Source organism: Manihot esculenta, chromosome 17, assembly GCF_001659605.2.
Source record: "Manihot esculenta cultivar AM560-2 chromosome 17, M.esculenta_v8, whole genome shotgun sequence".
In the NCBI taxonomy this organism is placed as follows: domain Eukaryota; kingdom Viridiplantae; phylum Streptophyta; class Magnoliopsida; order Malpighiales; family Euphorbiaceae; genus Manihot; species Manihot esculenta.
In genome coordinates this window covers 19186279-19203218 of record NC_035177.2, presented here as the reverse complement: position 1 = coordinate 19203218, position 16940 = coordinate 19186279, and the positions used below count along the sequence as shown (strand labels likewise).

General features: G+C 40.5%; 1 pseudogene; it reads left to right on the top strand.

The window, feature by feature from the left end:
• Positions 1-1445: 1445 nt before the first annotated feature.
• Positions 1446-16940, top strand: part of LOC122722230 — a 41566-nt pseudogene continuing 26071 nt past the window's right edge.

The following is a 16940-nucleotide window of genomic DNA, read 5'->3' as shown; positions in this document are numbered from 1 at the left end:
AAAATATAGCAAACCCATCATATCAATGCTGAATAAATTAGACAGCGCTATCTCCATTACACACCTTAAGCAAGGTGAGTAGCTTAGGTGTGTCTTTAAGCTTCACGAGACATTTGCCAAAGGCAAGCTTAGTCTATTCTTGTGTTACTTGTTCTTGAATGTGTAAGTTCATAGCTGCTTCAAGCTTCTTAGCTTTGCTCCTTGTCACTGGTCCACTAAAGAGCACCAATGGATCCTTGCTTCCTTGATTCTCATGTGATTGGATTTGCTGGTTCGTATCACATACCAAACCAACACAATTGATGGTGACTTGAGCTCCATAAAGATGAAAAGTTCCTGAATTTAAAGGGAATAACAATGCTGAAGAATACATTGAATGGGAGAGAAAAACTGAGCAAATATTTGAGTGTCATAACTATACCGAGGAGAAGAAGTCTCATATTGCCGCCGTTGAGTTCACGGGTTATGCCTCTTTCTGGTGGGATCAATTGAAATCCACTAGGAGGAATAAGGGCTTAAGGGCAGTTCCACCATGGGGCTACTTGAAAGAGTTGATGCACCAAAGATTTATTCCTTCGCACTATTATAGGGATTTGTACAACAGGTTGGCAAGACTGGTGCAAGGAGGAAAGAGTGTGGAAGAATACCACAAGGAGATGGAGATGATGATGGCTAGGGCTCATATTGAGGAGGATGAGCAAATGTTGATGTCCAGATTTCTAGGTGGTCTTAACCACTACATTGCTGAAGAACTTGACATGTACCAATACAATACCATTGAGGATATGGTAGATGAAGCAATGAAAATAGAAAGGTGACACAAGGCCAGAAATACTCTTAAACTCACATACAAGTCCTCAAATAGTGGTGGTGGATTTCCAGGCTATAGAAGTGGAGAAAAGAAAGATTACAAAGGCCCAATCCAAGGGGGCAAAGATTCGGTCCCCACTAACAAAGGACCTTCTCAAAGGAATAATAAGGAACAGTCAGGTACTTCTAACTCTTCTAACCCTAATAGAGAGATAAAATGTTTTAAATGTTTGGGAAAAGGACATATTGCATCTCAATGTCCTAATAAAAGTGTTATGATAGCAACTGCTGATGGGGGTGTAGTGTCTGATTCTGATCATAGTGATGATGAGATATATGCTAATATGACTGAATTGATTGATGCTCATAATGACTGTGATGATTCGAATGTGTTTGTTGATAATGTGTTGCTTGCTGAACGTGGTGAGATGCTTGTTGCTAGGCGTGCTTTGAATATCCAGGTTAAGGAAGAAAGCCTAGAACAACGGGAAAACATATTTCACACTAGGTGTTTGGTTAATGGAAAAGTTTGTACTCTCATTATTGATGGGGGTAGTTGCAAAAATGTGGCTAGTGTGTATATGGTGGAGAAATTGAGTTTGGCTTCTATTAAACACCCTAAGCCATGCAGATTGCAATGGTTGAATGACTGTGGTGAGGTTAGGGTTACACGCCAAGTGCTTATACCATTTTCTATTGGTAGGTACAAGGATGAGATCTTGTGTGATGTGGTACCTATGCAGGCAAGCCATATGTTGTTGGGTAGGCCGTGGCAATATGATAGAAAGGTGCAACATGATGGGTTCAATAACAAGTACTCCTTTACTTATGAAGGACAGAAGGTTATACTCGCTCCTTTATCACCTCAAGAGGTATATGCTGATCAAATAAAGATGCTGGAGAGGGAGAGGGAGGCTTCGACCTTGGCTACAAATGGGAGTGAGAGCTTGAGTTCTGTGGTAAAAAATGAGAGAAAAGTGCGAGTCTGAGGGTAAAGAGGCAGGAAAAGAATCAAGACCAATAAATGGCCCATTGGTGAGAGAGAAGATGCAAGAGGGGAAGGCAAAATAGACATTTTATGTGAGAGCGAGAGAGGCTAAGAGTGCTATATCTTTAGGGCAGCCCATGTTGCTTATAAGATATAAGGAGATTTTATTTGCTGACATTGATATTAACCGTTCTTCTTTGCCTTCTAGTTTTAAGTCTATGATGCAGGAATTCACTGATGTCTTTCCAGATGAGCTACCTAGTGGATTGCCACCGTTGAGGGGGATTGAGCATCAGATAGATTTCATACCTGGTTCTAGCATTCCAAATAGACCAGTTTACCGAAGCAATTCAATGGAAACAAAGGAAATGCAAAGGCAAATTGACGAGCTTATGGAGAAGGGATTGGTGAGAGAGAGTTTAAGTCCATGTGCTGTTCCTGTGCTGCTTGTTCCAAAGAAGGATGGCACTTGGCGAATGTGTGTTGATTGTAGAGCAGTTAACAAGATCACAGTGAAGTACATGCATCCTATACCTCGGCTAGATGACATGTTGGATGAGCTTCATGGTGCCAGGTAGTTTACAAAAATTGATCTTATGAGTGGATATCATCAGATTAGGATGAAACCTGGTGATGAATGGAAAACTGCATTTAAGACAAAGTATGGTTTGTATGAATGGTTAGTTATGCCTTTTGGTTTGTCAAATGCACCTAGTACGTTTATGAGGCTAATGAATCATGTGTTGCGTGCATACTTAGGAAAATTTGTAGTTGTTTACTTTAATGATATCTTGATCTATAGCAGGTCTCTCAACGAACATATTGAGCATGTTAGGTTGGTTCTGCAGGTTTTGAGGCAAGAGAGATTGTATGCTAAACTTAAGAAGTGCACATTTTGTATAGATAGACTTGTTTTCCTTGGTTTTGTTGTGAGTGCACAGGGAATTGAGGTAGATGAAGAGAAGGTGAAAGCTATAAAGGAGTGGCCTATTCCTAAATCTATTTCAGATGTGAGGAGCTTTCATGGCCTTGCAAGCTTTTACAGGAGGTTTGTGTGCGATTTCTCTACGATTGCAGCACCACTCACAGGAATTATTAAGAAGGAAGTTGGGTTCAAATGGGGAGAGGAGCAACAGAAAGCTTTTGACTGCTTAAAAGGGAAGTTAATATCTGCTCCTATATTATCTTTACCTAACTTTGATAAAACTTTTGAAATTGAGTGTGATGCTTCTGGTGTAGGTATTGGGGCTGTGTTGATACAAGAGAACAAACCAATAGCCTATTTCAGCGAGAAGTTGAACGGAGCACATCTCAATTATTCAACCTATGAAAAGGAGTTGTATGCCTTGGTGAGAGCACTGGACGTGTGGCAACACTATCTCCTGCCCAAGGAGTTTGTGATACATACGGATCATGAGTCCTTAAAACACTTGAAGGGACAAGGCAAGTTGAATAAGAGGCATGGTAAGTGGGTTGAGTTTATTGAACAATTTCCATATGTGATTAAGTATAAGCATGGGAAAGACAATGTGGTTGCAGATGCTTTGTCTAGGAGGTATACTTTAATTAATGCTGTGAGTTCTAAATTGCTTGGTTTTGCGCATGTTAAAGACTTGTACATTAATGATGTTGATTTCGGCAATGTGTTTGTGGCTTGTGAGCATGGAGCTTTTAACTCTTTTTATAGGCATGATGGTTACTTGTTTAAGGGTAAGAAATTGTGTGTACCTAGATGCTCTATGCGTGATTTGCTTGTGCTTGAATCTCATTGCGGTGGTTTGATGGGGCATTTTGGAGTACATAAGACTTATGACACCTTATTTGAGCATTTTTATTGGCCTTCAATGCGCAAAGACGTTGAGAAAGTGTATGCTTCTTGTATTGCATGTAGACAGACAAAGTCTAAGTCTATGCCTCATGGTCTTTATATGCCTTTACCTGTTCCTAGTTCACCTTGGATGGATATTTCTATGGACTTTGTGCTTGGCTTACCTAGGACTAGGCGTGGTAGAGATAGCATATTTGTTGTTGTCGATAGGTTTAGCAAGATGGCTCACTTCATTCCTTGCCATAAAACTGATGACGCAATCAATGTCGCTGACTTGTTCTTCCGGGAAGTGGTTCGACTTCATGGCGTTCCAAGGACAATTGTGTCAGATAGAGATACAAAGTACCTTTCGCATTTTTGGAAAGTATTGTGGGGTAAGTTGGGTACTAAACTCTTATATTCTACTACTTGTCATCCACAGACAGATGGCCAAACAGAGGTGGAGAATAGAACTCTTGGTACCTTACTCAGAGCTATAGTGGGTAAGAATTTGAACACTTGAGAAGATTGCTTGCCTTTCATTGAGTTTGCATATAACCGTAGCATACATTCTTCTACGGGGTTTTCTCCATTTGAGCTTGTTTATGGTTTTAACCCACTAACTGTACTTGATCTTGTTCCTTTACCTTTACATGAGCTTGCTAGTTTAGATGGTGCTAAAAAGGCAGAATTGGTGAAGTCCTTACATGAGAAGGCTAGGTCTAACATAGAAAAGAGGAACAAGGTGTATGCTGACAAGGCAAATAGGAGACGGAAGAAAGTGGTGTTTGTTCCTGGTGATTGGGTTTGGGTGCACTTCCGAAAGGAACGATTTCCAAATCAGAGGAAGAATAAGCTGGATGCTCGTGGTGATGGTCCATTTCAAGTCTTAGAGCGAATCAATGACAATGCTTATAAAATAGACTCGCCAGGTGAGTATGGGGTTAGTGCTACCTTTAATGTGTCTGACTTGTCTCCTTTTGACTATGTTCCAGATTTGAGGACAAATCTTTTCGAGGAAGGAGGGAATGATACGAACCAGCAAACCCAATCACATGAGAATCAAGGAAGCAAGGATCCATTGGTGCTCCCTAGTGGACCAGTGACAAGGAGCAAAACTAAGAAGCTTGAAGCAGCTATGAACTTACACATTCAAGAATAAGTAACACAAGAATTGACTGAGCTTGCCTTTGGCAAATGTCTTGTGAAGCTTGAAGACACACCTAAGCTACTCACCTTGCTTAAGGTGTGTAATGGAGATAGCGCTGTCTAATTTATTCAGCATTGATATGATGGGCTTGCTATATTTTTATGATTTAACACTTGTTTTATTTTAGCTTTGTTTGGGCTTGTATTCTGGCCATATTTTATCTTTTAAGTTTTAGAGTGTTGGGTCATGTTTTGGGCTTATGTTTTAATACTTATGCGTTATTTTAGTGTGTGATTGGGCTTGGGCCTTAGGTGTTTAAGTCAGACCCAAGAAGAGTGTTTAGGGTTTTATTTGTTTTTCTCCTTATTATATAAGGATAAGAAACAATTGTAAGAGGCAGCTTTTAATCAAACTTTTCAGAATTTCTTTCATACCTTTGGCGTGTATTGCTTTGAGTGAGAGTGAGGATTTGCTTTCATCAATTGCACCAGGAATCTTGGCTAACTTATCAACTATTCGTTGTGGTGTTTGTCGGATTCTCATCTAAATCCTTCGATCATTGGTGTTTCAGCTTCTCTAAGTTTGGGGTGCCATAGGAGGTGGGTTTATCAGATCTTTGGATTCTGTATCTACTTGTGCGTGTGGGTTTGAGGCTTGTGCCATAGGGTTTCGCGTCACTTTATGTCCTTAATCTAGATGATTCTAGAGGCAATGATATCTATAACATAACTTCTAAGGAAACTAAGCCAAATGAGTTAAACCCAAGATATTTATGGCATTGTCGTCTTAGCCATATAAATGAGAATTGCATATCTAAGCTCTATAAGGATGATTTATTAGATTCATTTGATTTTGAATTATTTGAAAATTGTGAATCTTATCTGCTTGATAAGATGACAAAGGACCCTTTTACTGGACAAGGTCACAGGGTTTCAGACTTATTGGGCTTAGAACATACAGATGTATGTGGCCCACTAAGCATTAGTGCCAGGGGAGGTTATCAGCACTTCATTACATTCACTGATAATTTCAGTAGGTATGGATATGTCTACCTAATGAAACATAAACATGAATAATTTGAAATGTTTAGAACTTTTCAAAATGAAGTACAAAATCAACTTGGTAGAACTATTGAAATGCTTCAATATGATCAAGGTGGTGAATATTTGAGTTAAAACTTTGATGAACATCTTAGAAATTGTGGAATTGTTTCACAATTAACTCCTCCAGGAACTCCACAATGGAATGCTATTTTTGAAAGGAGAAATCAAACTTTATTAGATATGGTTCGATCTATGATGAGTCAAACAAATCTCCCTTTATCATTTTAAGGTTATGCCTTGGAAACAGCTGCATTCATTTTAAATCAAGTACCATCGAAAGCGGTTGAAAGACACCATATGAGTTATGGACTGGCAAAATGCCCAGTTTGTCTTTTCTTAAGATTTAGGGTTGTGAGGCTTATGTGAAACGCCCAATTTCAGATAAGCTAGCTCCAAAATCTATCAAGTGTAATTTTGTAGGGTATCCTAAGGAAAGCAAAGGATACTATTTCTATATTCCCTCAGAGAACAAAGTGTTTGTTGCTCGAAATGGTACCATTTTAGAAAAGAAATTTATCTCTCAGAGATTCAGTGGGAGTACAGTGCGACTTGAGGAAACTCAAGCACCACAAGAGAGCATTGAACCGCCGGTGGAACCACTTCCAGAACCACAAACAGTTGTGGAAGCTGAAAGGGTGACACAAGTCCCATGCAAATCTGATAGGACACTTCATCAGCCTGAGAGATATGGATTTCTCATGACTGACAGTCGTGAACTTTTGCTCATTGATCAAGATGAGCCTACTACCTATCAAGAGGCTGTGTCAAGTCCAAATTTTGAGAAATGGCTTTCCGCCATGAAATCTAAAATGCAATCCATATATGACAATCGAGTTTGGTCATTAATTGATCCTCCTAAGGGTGTTAAGACCATTGGTTGCAAATGGATTTTCAAGAAGAAAACTGACATGGATGGAAATGTGCATACCTACAAAGCAAGGCTTGTCGCAAAAGGTTTCAAACAAACTCATGGTATAGACTATGATGGGACCTTTTCGCCAGTTGCAATGCTTAAGTCGATTAGAATTCTCATTGCCATTGCTGCGTACTATGATTACGAGGTATGGCAAATGGATGTCAAAACAGCTTTCCTTAATGGAAACTTGCTCGAGGATGTGTACATGACACAACCTGAGGGTTTTGTAATCCCTGAGAATTCTGGAAAGATTTGCAAGCTTCAAAGATCCATTTATGGATTGAAGCAAGCTTCTCGGAGCTGGAATCTTCGTTTTGATAAGACAGTCAGGGACTTTAGATTCATCAAGAATGAAGATGAACCTTGTGTTTACAAGATGGTTAGTGGGAGTGCAGTTGTGTTTCTAGTCCTATATGTGGATGACATATTACTCATTGGAAATGATATCCCTACCTTGCAAAAGGTTAAAACCTGGTTAGAGAATTCTTTTTCAATGAAGGACTTAGGTGAGGCTGGATATATCCTTGGTGTTAAGATCTATAGGGATAGATCTAAGAGGATAATCGGTCTGAGTCAAAGTACTTATATTGACAAGGTGCTGAAAAGGTTTAGCATGCAAGATTCCAAAAGAGGATTCTTGCCCATGTCTCATGGTATTCATCTCAGCAAGAATCAATGTCCTATGACATCTGATGAGCGAGAATGGATGAATAAGATTCCTTATGCTTCTGCTATTGGATCTATCATGTATGCCATGTTATGTACTAGACCAGACGTCTCATATGCATTAAGCACAACAAGCAGATATTAGGCAGATCCTGGTGAAAGTCACTGGACAGCTGTTAAGAATATCCTAAAGTACCTTAGAAGGACTCAGGATGCATTCCTAGTTTATGGAGGTTTGGAAGACGAGCTAGTTGTAAAATGTTACACAGATGCTGGTTTCCAAACTGGCGTAGATGACTTTAGATCGCAGTCAGGATTCGTATTCACAAATGTTAGTTAGAAAAGTTCCAAGCAGAGCACTTGACTATGCGGTTGTCGAAGCCGGTCAAAAATAACCTTTTTGGTTATCAACAATTTTACAACTGTAGATAGTAGCAAAAGGATCGAATCCACAGGGAATTGATACTTACCTATTTTCCTAATCAAGACCAAGTAAACAAACTGAAAGTAAAATAAAAGGGGGGGGGTTTGAGATTGATTAAATTAAACTAATACTGAAAGCAATAAAGTAAAGCAAATCATAAAGTAAAGTAATCCAAATATGAGAAAAACTCTAGTTCAAAAATTGGGTCCACTTTAGTTGTTGGGATTGATCATTGACACTTAGGTTTCTTTGTTTGATTCAATAAATTAGTTATAGAGGTGAAAGACGCTTCTCACTACCATATCCCTCCTTAAGCATAAATTAATTAGGGCACGTCCTCTAACTAATCACTAATCAACAAGTTGCCAAGGAACGTCCTTGGGCCTTTGGCATCTAACAACTGTTAATTGCATTAAGAAATAGAGAGACCTAATTCTAGCTACCCAAACGCATGTTGATATTGCTAGATCATACAATTTCCTTAGTTTTTACACCAAGAGTTACTTGTGTTTGAATAATCCAAGCAATTATGGACTTAAAACTATCCAAACTAACAAATTATTACCTTGCAATCAAGAATCAATTGGCCCTATTGATCTAAACCACAAAGCAACAATGGAATTAAGCATGAAATTGCATAAATATTGAAAAATAAAGATAAACAATGTATGTTCAGATCTCACAATCCATATAACAACCAAAGTTTCACCTAATCTTCAACTAGAAAAAAGAGTTTCAGCCACTCATGGCTGAAACAAAACTCAAAAAGAAAGAGAAGAAGGAGAAGGGATGGCCGGCGGCCTTGGAGAAGAAGAGAGGTTCAACCACTTCTTGAATCCGAATGGGAGAGAAGAACCAAGGGCGTGCGGCTTGCTTTAGAGATGTATTTATAGTGTGAAGGTGCTGCCCTAAATTACCTTGCTGCCCAAGTTTGCGTTTGATGAGGTGGAGCCTTCTTTTGAATTTTGAATTTTGAATGTTGAAGACTTGGGAGGCAAGTATCTTGTTTAGCTTCCTGAATAAGCTGAATTGAATGCTGAATTTTGAGTTTTGAATTTTTAATGTTCTCCTTTTGAATTTTGAATGTTCTCCTTTTGAATTTTGAATGTTCTCCTTTTGAATTTTGAATTTTGAATATTCTAATTTTGAATTTTGAATCCTTGGGACTCAATAAGCTGAATTTTGAATTTTGAATTTTGAATGTGCATCTTCTTAAGAATTGGCTTCCTCAATAAGGGAGAGGCTTCTTAAAGATTTGAAATTTGAATTTCAAATTACTTTGCTGAATGTACTTTCCTTATTTATCTCCTCTTCAATTACAACTTGACTTGGGCAAACAACTTGTTCTCCTTTATCCTATTTTGGGCAGTTTTAAGAGCAGTTTCACCAAATTATCTCTTTACACCATTTTCTGCAAAATAAGATCAAAACCACAGAACTAGGCAAAAAAAATGTAAATTAACATTAATAGCATCATAATAAAATAGTCTAAATTTGGACTGATCAGCACTATAGCAGATTCTACAACAGAAGTTGAGTATATATCAACATCAGATGCAGCTAAGGAGGCAGTCTAGTTGAAGAAATTCATCACAGAGTTGGGAGTAGTTTCCAGCATTGCAAATCCTATGGACCTTTATTGTGATAACAATGGTGCCATAGCACAGGCAAAGGAGCCCAGATCTCATCAGAGGTCTAAACATATACTCAGGCGATATCACCTTATTCGAGAGATCATTGATAGAGGAGATATTAAAATATGCAAAATAGACACAAATGACAACATTGCAGATCCACTGACCAAGCCTCTCTCACAGGTCAAGCATGTTCAGCACACTAGGTCTATGGGTATTAGATATTTGTATGATTATGCCTAGTGCAAGTGGGAGATTGTTAGTGTATTTGCCCTAGGCCATTATCTTGGACCTTTTTTGTATGTCATTTTAGTTATTAATTAAAAGAGGTTTCATTATCATTATTATTTGTGTGCATGTTACATAATAATGATTAACATCCCTGGTTACTTATTATTATGTTGATAATAATAAAATATAACTAGTATGATTATTGATTGATAATCATGAGATGATTATGTATATGTTGATATAATTCAATAATCATAAATACTTGTTAGAGAATAAAGTATTGGATGGAGCCGCATTAAGATCACTACATGGGTTATTGTCATAAGTGAATCTCAAAGTAGTTATATCTTAATCATTTGACTTGAGATTGTCATAGTTTTCAACATAAGGACTGTTATGTTTTGACATAACCAAACATTGTATTTAATCGGACAATCATAAAGGTTATGATTGAGCATAATGAAAATTATGTAGAGGATATTGAACAATTAAGATAGAATTTGTCCCTCTCTTTGAGAGAGATATCTTCTAGGCCTCTCGATAAGTGAGACTGAGAAGTGCATGGTCGTGCTCAAATGAATTGATAGTATGATCAATATCATTTGATTTTATCAGTCTACTTAGAGATCAAGAAATCATAAGTTTGAACATTATAAGTCTGACATTGACCATGACTTATGTTCAAACTAGATATCGTGTGACAAAGGGATTAATACATATTCTATTTATTAGGCTTTATCGGACTATCGATCCTCATATTAGTTGGGTAGTCATAATGTCTTACTAGAGGCCGCTTATGATTTATGGGTCTTGTGGGACTGGGCCTATTGTCAATTAATGTGAGCCTATTGGGTCACACACAAAATAACGTTGTTGATGTGTTATATTAATGGGCTAAAAGCCCATTAGTATAATTAATAATAATAAAGATGTTATTATTATTAATATTAATTATTATTATAAGATAATAATATTTAAATGATCTGCAGTCTATCTGTAACTGTTACAGATAAAAGATTTTCAGTTTTCCTTATCAAAACAAACTGTCATGTAAGATATTTGAGTATCTGTGAGATTGTGATAGTGGGTGATAAACACAACTATTTTGCGAAAAAATGTGGGAAAACTAAAAGACTTAAAACATATAAAACTCCTGCTGCGAATTGTGGGGGTATGTTTTTTTGGAAAAATCGTTTTGAGCTGCAGATTGGAAAAGCACATAGTTTATCCATCTTTGAGAGAGCTAGCACTCTAGAAGGATAAAAGACGTTCGTGTGGATACCATTGAGGGTGTTCATTTCAAAAGCAGCACCTTGAGTTCAGAATTTTATCTTCTTATCGAGTCTAACAGGTTAGTCTCGTATCCTTATTTTCGAAATAAACGAAGCACTTGGATCCTAGGAGGGAAACAAAGATTTTTAATTTTTCACTGCGTGTTTTGGGTTGCAGTAATCTCTAGGTTTCCTAACAGCCACTTCGATGCTCAAGTCAGTATTTTGAAGAATAAAGAGGATATGATGGATTACTTAGAGCTCGAATAGTATTAGAGATATCGTACCTTAATATATGTGGTTCTTCTACCTTTATACTGTAATAGATAAAGGTGAACATGATACCTTTCTAATGGCGATAATGTAGCCGTCTGCTTGATATGGGGCATCACTAGCCATTAGGTGGAAATCTCACGATCACAGGTGTAATGGAGATATGCTAGGTTGTGCCTAATAACGGTAACTTCGTATGCAGACTCGCTGCGCCAAGCAAAGGGCTAGTCTTCTGGCAGTGACTCGAGTGCTGAAGTGTCTAGATCTTCTCTTCCTCGTGCTAGATTGTGTTTCCTATATGTCTAATCCTTGCCACATGTAATACCCGGCTAGACTCCGGTATCGGAATTCCTACCGTCCGGTGGAATTTGGATGTCGGAAACCTCTAGAAGGGTAAAAGCATGTTTTTATAAAATGTTTTCATGTTTTTAGTGTTTTAAGTATGAAATTTAATGAGTTTTTACATGAAAAATCTTTGGAGGAAAACCCAGGTTCGGCCGCCGAAAGTTAAGTTCGGCCGCCGAAAGTTAAGTTCGGCCGCCGAACATGCATGCGTTTGGAGGCACGTTAGGCCCCCGAAAGCATGAGTGAGGGAAGTGCAGGTTCGGCCGCCGAACCTTATGTTCGGCCGCCGAACATTGCATGGATGCGGAGGCACATTCGGCCCCCGAACATGGCCTGGCCAGCCACTATAAAAGGGTCCCTTAGCCGAAAACGGGCGAGCTTTTTCTCCCCATTTCGGCCAAGGTGAGCTCTCCGCCATCTTTCATCAATCTTGAGATTTTCCTTCCTTTTTCCATGATTTTTACAAGTTTATAACATTTGTTTTGAAGATTTACAAGTTTTAAGCACGTTTTGGAACTTTGAGGTTCAAGGAGCTCAATCCTCCCATCTTCGAGTCAAGGTCGTTTTCCTCTCGTTTCTTCAAGAGGTAAGGGTCGATCTTGAACTCTTTTTATGTTTTAAACAAGCTTTGAGTAAGATCTATGGGGTAGAATGCATGTTTAGTTCATGGTTAGGTTTATGGGTGTATGTTGTGATTTTGAACAATGTAGCTTGATTGTGTGTGATTGAAGTGTTGTAGATGGGGTATATGCATGTTTGAGGCCCCTAGGAACTTGTATGCATGCTTTGGTTGAAAAATATGCATGTTTGGAAGGTTTGGAGGCGAAATGTGCAAAGGGAGCCAAGTTTCTGCCCTTTGGCAGAAACCAGGTTCGGCAGCCGAAGGTACTTTCGGCCGCCGAACATGGCTGGGGAGGCAGGCCTTTCGGCTGCCGAAGTTGCCCCCGAACAGAGACTTTCGTCTCTGTCTGGCACTTTCGGCCGCCGAAGGTGCCGCCGAACCTACCTGAGTTTCGTCTCTGTCTGGGACTTTCGGCCGCCGAAGGTGCCGCCGAAAGTGCCCTGTTCAGCCATTTCATGCATATTTTCATGTGATGCTTTCATGATATTTTAAGGGGGTTTTGGGGGATATATTAGAGTTATGTTTATGTATGTTTGGTCCCTCATTGGAGTCCACCTGTGTAGGTTCGGACCCGAGGAACCAAGGACCCCAGCAGTGAGCCAGCTGCTACAGAGTTTGTCAGAGTCAGCCAGAGGTGAGTGGAACTAAACTTAATCTTTTAAATTAAGAAATTAAATGTTTTTATCATGCTTCATGCATCATGATTATATTATAGGATGTTTGCGTTAGAATTCACGAATATGCCGCATTGCATTGTTGTGATAGATGATAGTGGATGGACATTAGGATGATTCATTAGCCTCTGAATACGAAGTCCTGTGGTGCCCATAATAGGGCCGGGCAATAGCTCCGAGTTACAAAGTCCTGTGGTGCCCATAATAGGGCCGGGCAATACGAAGTCCTGTGGTGCCCATAATAGGGCCGGGCATGGAGCTGAGGGATTTTTGAATCAGTCCATCCGTGGTGTGATTTGTTTGTGCAGTGACGCATTTCATAACAGCATGTTTTAAATATCTTTTTTATAGTTCTACTCACTGGGCATCTAGCTCACCCCTCTCCCCTAACCCCCAGGCTTGCAGGTACGGGATAGATAGAGAAGAGAAGAAGAGAAAAAGTCATATGTATGTAATAGTTAGATTGTGGACATGACAATTGTATTATGATGAAATGTAAAAATATTCAGTATGTTATGTAATGAGGTTATTGAGGATAGAGTTGTGCTTGACCACAGTATATTGTTAATCCCTTTTGTATGTACATGATCTTATGTTATGATGTTTATGTAAACTAACTCAACACAGGTTGTTTTGCCTTTGAGGCTTGATGAGATCCCACAGAGGGACTATGTTATGTACATGTTCAGAGTATGCACAGGTTGAGTTAGTTGATGATAGTATGTATGAAGAAAAGTTTTAATTTTTATGTATATGGTTGATCATGTATGGGATTAAACATGTTTACAGGTTATGTTAGGCTTGCTACGGGTCCCGGCGGCCTTATGCCGATCTGGATCCTAGCGCCGGTAGTGGTCCGGATTTTTCGGGTCGTTACAGAGTGGTATCAGAGCCCTAGGTTCATATGGTCGGACCTAGCGTGTCGGGCTCATAGATGTTATAGAAGGTCAAGCACAATAGGAAAAGTCATGTCCACTAGGATAGGATGTAGAGTCCTGTCTTGATGATGATGTGATATGCCATGACTATATGCATGTGCATAAATGATATGCTATGTTTGCTATGTATGTGATGAGGGTTCATGTGTGCCCACATGAACCATGTGATGCTAATGCTTGTGGGTTATGTGCTGGTTTTTCAGAGAAAACAGGATGAGAGGAACTCGTCGATCTGCACGATTGACAGGAGTCCCACCAGAGGATGAGGGCACGAGCGCCCGTCTTCCCACATTGCCTAGGGCAATGTCATGCAGAGTAAACAGAGAAAGAGTGTCAAGGGACCCTAGAAGGTCTTTTGATACTAGCAGAAGGGGGACAGATAGAGGAGGAAGTTCTTCAGATGTGAGGGAGGTTATGGAAGAAGATCAGAGAAGGGATGGGAATCTGGATGTTAGCATGTCAGAAGAAGGGACAGGGGAGTCACAAGGAGGCACTCAGGCCTCGGGGTATGGCTTTCCACCCTATTATCCACCCTATGCACAGAGTCCCGGGTATCCGATGGGAAGTACATCGGATTACTCCAGCTTTAACCCCTACCCTACTCACATGCCTTATCCACATTTCTATCCACCTTACCCACAGTACCCAGCCTATCCACCCTCATCCTTCCATCCTCACCCAGCAAACCCCACCTCGGGGAATGCTGCACCCCCACCTCCATCACCTACAGAACCAGTAGCCCCAGTTGCTCAACCTCCTAGACCTAGCTCAGCCAGTGGGAGTAAGGTGAAAATGACAGCTTACCTTAAGCTGGATGTTCCCAAGTACAAGTCAGGGGATGATCCCTTTGAATACCTGAGAGCAGTGAAGATGATCACTGACGAGCTAGGGGCAGATGACAGAAGAGCCATTGAGATGGCAGGGTTCACCTTAAAGTGCAAGAAAGCACGGGAATGGTTCAAGTGTTATGTGGACCCGAGATTAAACAGTATGAAATGGGAGGAATTTGCCAATGAGTTTGCTGGATGGGCCTTTCCAGATAGTTCCAGAGAGCTAAAGATGATTGAGTTTGAGCAACTGAGACAGACAGAAGACATGAGCATAGAGGAGTACACAGATAAATTTCTGGAGCTATTACCCTTCTCAGGGCAAGCTCTAGATACAGATGCAAAGAAGGCCAGAAGATATGTCATGAAATTACAGTCCAGGTACTCCTCATTGATTCAATCAGCTGAGAGGGAAAGTTTTCACACTGTGGTAGATATGGCGCGAAGAATGGAGGCCAGTGCTATAATTGAGGGGTCAGTAAAGCAGTCGGTGACCCAGTCTTCAGGGGTTAAGACCCCAGGCAGAGGAGGGCCAGGACCCTCTACTCAGAGTTCAGGTAGTAAGAGATGGAGTAACACCAAGAAGCCCAAGAAGAACAAGTTCTGGAACAAGCTGAAATCCGGTCTGGGATTAGGCGGTGGCTCGAGTTCAGGCTCAGACGGTGCAGAATGCCAAAGGTGTGGGAGGCCACACAAAGGAGGGTGTCGATTAGGGACCAATGCGTGTTTCAGATGTGGCCAGGAGGGACACATAGCTCGGGATTGTCCTAGGGCACCTTTCACGGGCCAGCCCCAGCAGACAGCTTCTGGTAGTGTGGCACAGCCAGCAGTTCCAACCACAACTCAGGGCAATGGCAGAGGTAGAGGGAGAGGGGCAGCCTCTTCTTCTGGTTCCCGAGGTGAAGGTCCATCAGCTCCAGCCAGGATCTTCACCATGACTCAGCAGGAGGCTAACACATCCAACACCGTGGTGTCAGGTAATCTCATCATTGGGTGTTCTGATGTGTATGCATTAATGGACCCGGGTGCATCTCATTCCTTTATTGATCCGAGGGCAGTTGAGAGATTAGGGTTGATGGTCTCTGGGTTAGAGTGTCCTGTAACGACCCCAAAATGGACCGTCACCGGCGCTAGGATTCAGGTCGGCTTAAGGCCGCCAGAACCCGTAGCAAGCCTGCTATACTCTCTGTGTACCTGTAAACCTCATACATGATCATACATTTTCTGTGAAAATAAAACTCTTTTCTGAACCAAGGCTTAACCTGTGCATGCTCTATCTCTGTACTCTGTATCCCTGACTAGAGCTTGCTCTAGATGGGTTAACTCATACCTGTTAAGCCTGGTTGTCACATACAGGAAAACATATATACATATACAGATCATGTATACAACATACATCACTAGGTCAAGCAACAACTATTACATCTCTTTAATATTACATGTCCACTCTAAGCTATTACAGATCTCTTTTCTTTTCCTGTACTCTGCTGGACTGTCCCTGTACACTGACCACTGAACCTGCAAAACTGGGGTTAAGGGAGTGGGATGAGCTCTATAGCCCAGTGAGTAGAACAGTAAAACATCTCAGTAAAATATGATCTCATGGAATGCACCATATCACAGACAAGCCACATCAAGAGTAAACCTGTCACCACATAATCTCAGTAACTCTGTGCCAGAGCGTAGAATCGAGCACCTGGTCTTCCTGTTATATATGTATATGTGTATATAACACCTCTGTACTTACCATTGCCAGGACGTAGTCAAAGGCTCCTGGACTTTGCTATACCTGCCAGGGCGTAGTCAAAGGCTCCTGGACTTCGCTATACCTGCCAGGGCGTAGTCAAAGGCTCCTGGACTTCCTGTCTGAGACTATTGGATCATTCAGCATTCACTCACATCACCAAATAACGATGCAATGCAACATATTCGTGAAGACTAATGCAATCAACCTATAGCATAAACATGATGCATGAGATATGCTAAAAGCAGTTATGGTTCAATTAAAAGTCATAAGTTTAGTTCCACTCACCTCTGGCTATCTGGACTGACTGACTTTGCAGGCTCTGAACCTCTGGAGCAGTACTCACTGCTGCTCTCTCTGGTTCCTCTGGTCTGTACCTATACAGATGGACTCAAATGAGGGACCAAACAAGCGTAGAATAACTCTCTTAAACTCCCCAAGAATCCCCTTACACTCACTCAACTATCCATGCAAAGCATGCAAAAGAAAACTGGACAGGACACTTTCGGTGGCAGGT